We start from the raw sequence: 6,000 nt of genomic DNA on the forward strand, positions 1-6,000 counted from the left end.
CTATTCCTTTTCTGTTGAGCCCACTATCCCTCGAAAGCTTTATTTCACAACTCATACACCACAGGAAAAGTACAACCATTCAACCCCACTGGTCACAGACCTCCAGTTAGAGTAACACCCCTCCTCGAGTACCTTCTGTCTTCTGTGGCCAAGCCTATTTTGAATTAAACTACCAGGTCTTTATGGATCTTACTGTATGTACAGTACCTTAATCCTCTGGGTCAGCCTATCATGATGTGCACCTTGCCAAATGTCTTAAAGTTCATGTATACAACATCCACTGCCCAACCTTTATCAATCATCTTCGTTAGCTCCCAGAATATCTTAGCCACGGTTGCAAGACATGAACTCTCCTGCATGGATCCATACTTACACTCCCTAACAAGTCTATGCTTTTCCAGAGATGCAAGTAGATTCTTTCGTTGAAAACTTTTCCAATAATCAGTCGGGGAGATGGGCTGAGGAACGGCAAATGGATTTCCACTTCGATAAGCATGAGGTAAGACTTATGCAATGAATGGCAGGGCACTGATAAGTGTTGTGGAACTGAGAGACATGGGAGTACAAGTGTACAGTTCGTTGAAAGCAGCCCCACTAGTAGACAGAGTGGTGAAGAAGGCGTTTAGTGTGCTGGCCTTCATCAGGTTCAGGAGTAGGAATATTATATTGCTGTTGCTGTTATACAAGTCATTGGTATGGCCTTGGGAGTATTGTGTATGGTTTTGGTCACCATACACAGACATCAAGCTGCATAAGGTACAGATGAGGATTCTGCCTGGACTAGAGGGTCTGAATTACAGGTTAGCCATGCCGTATTTTTGTTCCCTTGGGGCACAGGGAGTGGTCAAAGTGGGTACAATTGCAACATTTAAGAGGTATTTGGATGGGTATATGGAGGGGAGGGGCTTGCAGGGTTATGGGCCAAACGTTGGCAACTGGGACTGGAAGGCAGGATGCTGTGGTTGGGCCGAAAGGCCTGTTTCTGTGCTGTATTGCACTATGACCACAATTTCCTGATTGTATGAAATTCCAGTTGCTGCATCAGAGGAAGAACATGGAGGCTTCAGCAAGGCTGGAGAAATGGTTCACCAGGCAGCAAGGCTCACTCGCCTATAATCACTTGGTTTTGCTCCGTCATTCTTAATCTGAGAAACAACAGAGGCTGTTCTCCAGCTTGCTGGGGCCTCTTCTGTGCCTAAAGATCCTTGCCAAAGCCCAACGATCTCCTCTTTCTCAATGATGTAGGAAGGATCCCATTAGGCCTTGGGGACTTATCTACCTCAACGCTGTCCAAGAGATCCAACATCACCTCCTTCCTGATCATAACTTGCCCCTGACACAAATTTAAAATTGTCGCTTTTTTCACCTCAACGGACTAAAACATATCACCTGTACCATCCTGCAACCTCTTGGCTAGTCACCATTTGAATCAGACACATGCCTCCTTTATTGAGGTTAAAGTCGTTATTGTATATGAAAAGTAACTGAATAAAGAGTTCTTGGGCGCCCTTTGAATGCAGTGTACCAGGACACAGAAACACATCAATGCCTTCCATTGCTTCTTGTTAATTTGCCGCCGTCCTTTGAATGAATGGGCTTTACTTTTTGACCAGCCTATCCCATGGGACCTGGTCAGAAGCCAAGCAGGCGGCATCCAAGCTACTCCTCTCATTGTATCATCTGCTCAGAAGAGGGTACCTGAATCGACAAGGAGCGAGTGACAAAAGAAAGAAACAGGTGCTCGAGAAACATTACCTCGTCTCAGTAAAGTTTACACACCTTCCACGGCTGCACCCCCCGGTCACTCGCACACACGCTGCAGTCTCACGCCAGCCACACTCGCTCAGAGGCCGGCCAGTGTGCCCGGGGAGAGGGCCGGCGGCATCGGATCTCGAGGGGTCGGAGGTGGCTCCCGGCGGCCCGACACACGGAGCGGAACTCAGTGTATCCTCTCACCGCTACTATTGTTGCTCAGTTTGCAACAACCGCCTCCAGCCCCACCCCCGGCGGCGACGTGAAGGCCGATCACGGAGCGCGGGTACCTCCGCTCCGCCCCGCCGCTGTGACGTCACAAACAACAATCCAATCGGGCTGCCTGACGTCACAATCCGCCCCTCGCCGAATTCGCCGCGTGACGTCACAACACAAGCTAATCGATTTGCAATTCAGACCACCCCCCGCCTTCATCAGGCCCGTGACGTCAGAACGGCGCCGTTTCCATTGGTTTGAAATGTTGTCTCCGCCCCTTGAACCTACCAATCAGCCGCTTGGGTGCGGGAAGTTTAGTGGACGGTTGTCATGGAAGTGCTAATGGGTTAAGGCTGTGTTTTGGCATTTTTGCAGCTGGTTCAGGATGTAGGTGACTTTTGAAGCATCTTGGATGGTTTCAGCCTGAGAACCATAGAAACACTACAGCACAATACAGGCCCTTCGGCCCACAAAGTTGTGCTGAACATGTCCCTACCTTAGAAATTACTAGGCTTATCCATAGCCCTCTATTTTTCTGAATTCCATGTATCTATCTAAATGTCTCTTAAAAGACTCTATCATATCCGCCTCCACCACAGTTGCCAGCAGCCCATTCCACGCACTCACCATTCTGAGTAAAAAACTCATCTCCTGACATCTCCTCTGTACTTACTCCCCAGCACCTTAAACCTGTGTCCTCTTGTGGCAACCATTTCATCCCTGGGAAAAAGACTATCCTGATTATCCACACGATCAATGTCTCTCATCATCTTATACACCTTTATCAGGTCTAGATTTAGGATTCAGCTTTAATTAACCCACTTTATGTTACAGGAATAACACCTCTCTGCCTCTTGTCAGTTCTTTGTTTTAATGACACAATTTTGATTTACATATCTTTTTGGAGTTATAATGTAATTTGCTCCATTCCTACTCAGTATTGTGTTGATTTCTGTGTGCATCGGGAGTAATTCTTATTTTTGATTATTGTATTCCTTCTTCCCCCAATACATGTTTTGTATTATTGTAACTGGGACTGGCTGCTAGTCTTTTTTGGAGATCCTGGAGATATACTGTTCCAAAAGTTGTTTGAATTGGCCAACCTTTGTTAGCTTACTATTAATGCCAGCTGAAACAAATACTATTTGCAATTCACAATCCTACATTACCCAACAAAAACAATAGACTTCTATTTTTTTTAAATATCCGTTTCACCAAGCATTGCTTCAACTGCCTGTAATGGGCCTGTTACATATTACCACATCCAATGCATATATTCAAAGAGCTAAAATATAAACAAAAAACTTGTTAATGAAACTGGTATAATGCATAATTTTTTCCTCAATATCCCGGTTGATAACCACCCATGTCCCCATTGATCCTTACCAATTTTTATTAATGAACTATAGAAAGCATCCTATCTTGATGCATAACATTTTGGTGTGGCATTGCTCTGAATGTGATCACTAGAAACTGCAGAATGTTGTTGACACAGCTCAGCGCATCATAGGAACCAGTCCCCCTTCTATGGAGTCTGTCTATACTTCTCACTGCCTCGATGAAGCAGCCAGCATTATCAAAAACCCCCACCCACCCTGGACATTTTCTCTTCTCCCCTCTCCCATCAGACACAAAATACAAAAGCCTGAAGCCACTTACCACCAGGCTCAAGGACAGCTTCTATCCCATTGTTATCAGACTCTTGAACAGAGCTCTTGTGCAGTAAGATTGTCTCATGATCTCACAATCTACCTCATTATGATCTTGCCCTTTATCATTTGCCTGCTCTGCATGTTTTGGTAGCTTTTGCACTTTATTCTACAATGTTACTATTTTACCCTTATTCTAGCTCAATGCGTTGTTTGATCTGCACGAATGCAACACAAGCTTTTCACTGGATCTTGGTACACGTGACAATTGTAAACCAATACCAATAATTCTCACTGTCTGCAAGACAATCTATTTTAGTGGTATCTGCACACTTAATAACCATGCCTTGAACATTGTCACCCAAATCTTTGATATAGATGACAAACAATAATCAATGATAGATGACAATCAACACCTAAGGCACATCACTAGTCGGCTACCATCAAACCTTGCTTCCTACCATCAATTCTTAGCTAGCTCTTCCTATCAACCAATTCTTAACTAGCTCTTCCTGGATCCCACATGATCTAACATTTCAAAACAGCCTATCTTGAGAATCTTATCAAAGGCTCTACTGAAGTCCACATACACTACATCTACCAATCTTCCCTCATTGACCTTCTCTATTATTTCAAAAACCTCAGGCAAGTCAGTGAGACATGATCTCTCAAGCATGAAGCTGTGCTGACATCTATAATCATATATCTTATCCCTCAGAATTCCTTCCAATAACATACCTACAACTGATACTAGGCATATAGTTCTATAGTTCCAAGGCTTTGCTTTGCAGCCTGTCTTATAAATCACCAAAGATACAGGAATTGGCCATACCACAGAGTAATAACATGCTGGTTCAGTGCGTGATTCCCTTCACTGTTCTCACTTCCCTCATCCATCCAATGAGGCTGCCCATTATGCCCCTGGCGTTTAGGACAGCAATGAAGGTCCTTCGCATCTGTCTGCCTTTGACCACTCAGATGCAGAAAGCTTCTTCATTGCCAGGTTTCCATAACCGTTTTGTTTTACCAGTCAGGACTGTTCGCCCTGATCTGAACCCCCGAAACCTGGAGGATCACTCTTGGTCTGACCTCTACCCTTTGACCTGTTTGGCATGGCTGACCCTACCAAGAGTCAAAGCATAAAGCCCTGACTCCAGCCGACACAGCTCTCCAGGTCACTGAGGCACGCAAGCCTCCAGACCACAACGAGGTTGTGGTCCTCTTGGAACAGTGTTTACTAATGACTACAGCAAGGGCATCAGCCTTTGTATTTCGCTCAGCAGCTTGTTTACCAAAAAGCCTTTGGCAGAACGGTAGAAGGAGTCAATTCTGCAAGGAGTCCTCCCCGTGGAATCCATGGGCTCTCTCCAGGTCCTCGGTTTCCTCCCACAGTCCAAAGAAGTACCGGGTAGGTTAATTGTCCCATGATTAGGTTAGGGTTAATCGGGGGTTGCTGGGGCAACATGGCCTGAAGGGCCTACTCCACAATGTATCACTAAATAAATAAACAACCAGAATCCCCACCTCCACGGCCTCAGGTTGGGGGATGTTGTTTTGAAACAGAAAGTACCCAGAAATGAAATGATTATACAACAGGATATATCAAAACCTGCTTCCAACTAACGTTGTCAGAATTCTGAAAGTGCTGTTTATCAGTAAAAAGCTCGTCCAGACAGCTGTAAACTTGATTTGCAACACCCAATGTGAATTCCCCAAAGGAAAAATAACCATTCAGAGATCCACTGATTTGAAAAATCTAAAATGCTGACTGGCCATATGGAACCGATTAATTTCACGTTTGTGTACAGCAGGACTTCATCCTCCTGCAAGAACATTTCAGGATGAAAATATAAACATAAAACAGTGTTGCTATTGTTCTCCTTGTTTCAAAAGCCCCTTGGGTTAGATGAAAGTGTTATTGTTGAGGAAGATTACTTACATCTTCATCATATCCCCTCATAGGTTCCGTCTGCTCAGGTTTCTGTATGCAAATAATGACCTATTATAATTGGCTGCTGTGGAGCCACTGGCAGGCTGACATTTCAGGAGAGCAGATGTTTGCGGCTAATTCAGCACGAGCTGGGTCCCATTAGCTTCTGGAGAAGAATGAGAAGTTATGCTCCTTGCTTGGCCTTGCCAATTAGGAGCCACAGTTCACCCTGCAAGTTGGTACAGGTTGAAAATTTTCCATGAGCACTGTATTTATTGTAAATCAGCATGTGTATGAAAGCAAGATGCTGAGTTCCATCATTTCCAGTGATGAGATTTTGGGTATTTAAATACATTCTAGCAAAGTGATAATGACATATAAACACAAGAGATTCTGCAAATGCCATAAATCCAGAATAACACACACACACACACACACACACACACATACACA

At 44.5% G+C, this 6,000-nt stretch overlaps 1 protein-coding gene across 1 annotated transcript in view; it reads right to left on the reverse strand.

The window, feature by feature from the left end:
• btbd8 (BTB domain containing 8) overlaps positions 1-2,043 on the reverse strand; it is a 119,113-nt gene extending 117,070 nt beyond the window's left edge. The window contains exon 1 of the mRNA XM_063064660.1: positions 1,756-2,043. The gene's annotated coding sequence lies outside the window, so the exon portion shown is untranslated. The remainder of the gene's footprint in view (positions 1-1,755) is intronic.
• Between the last annotated feature and the right edge of the window lie 3,957 nt (positions 2,044-6,000).

This window comes from Mobula hypostoma, chromosome 12 (genome assembly GCF_963921235.1).
Source record: "Mobula hypostoma chromosome 12, sMobHyp1.1, whole genome shotgun sequence".
Classification (NCBI taxonomy): domain Eukaryota; kingdom Metazoa; phylum Chordata; class Chondrichthyes; order Myliobatiformes; family Myliobatidae; genus Mobula; species Mobula hypostoma.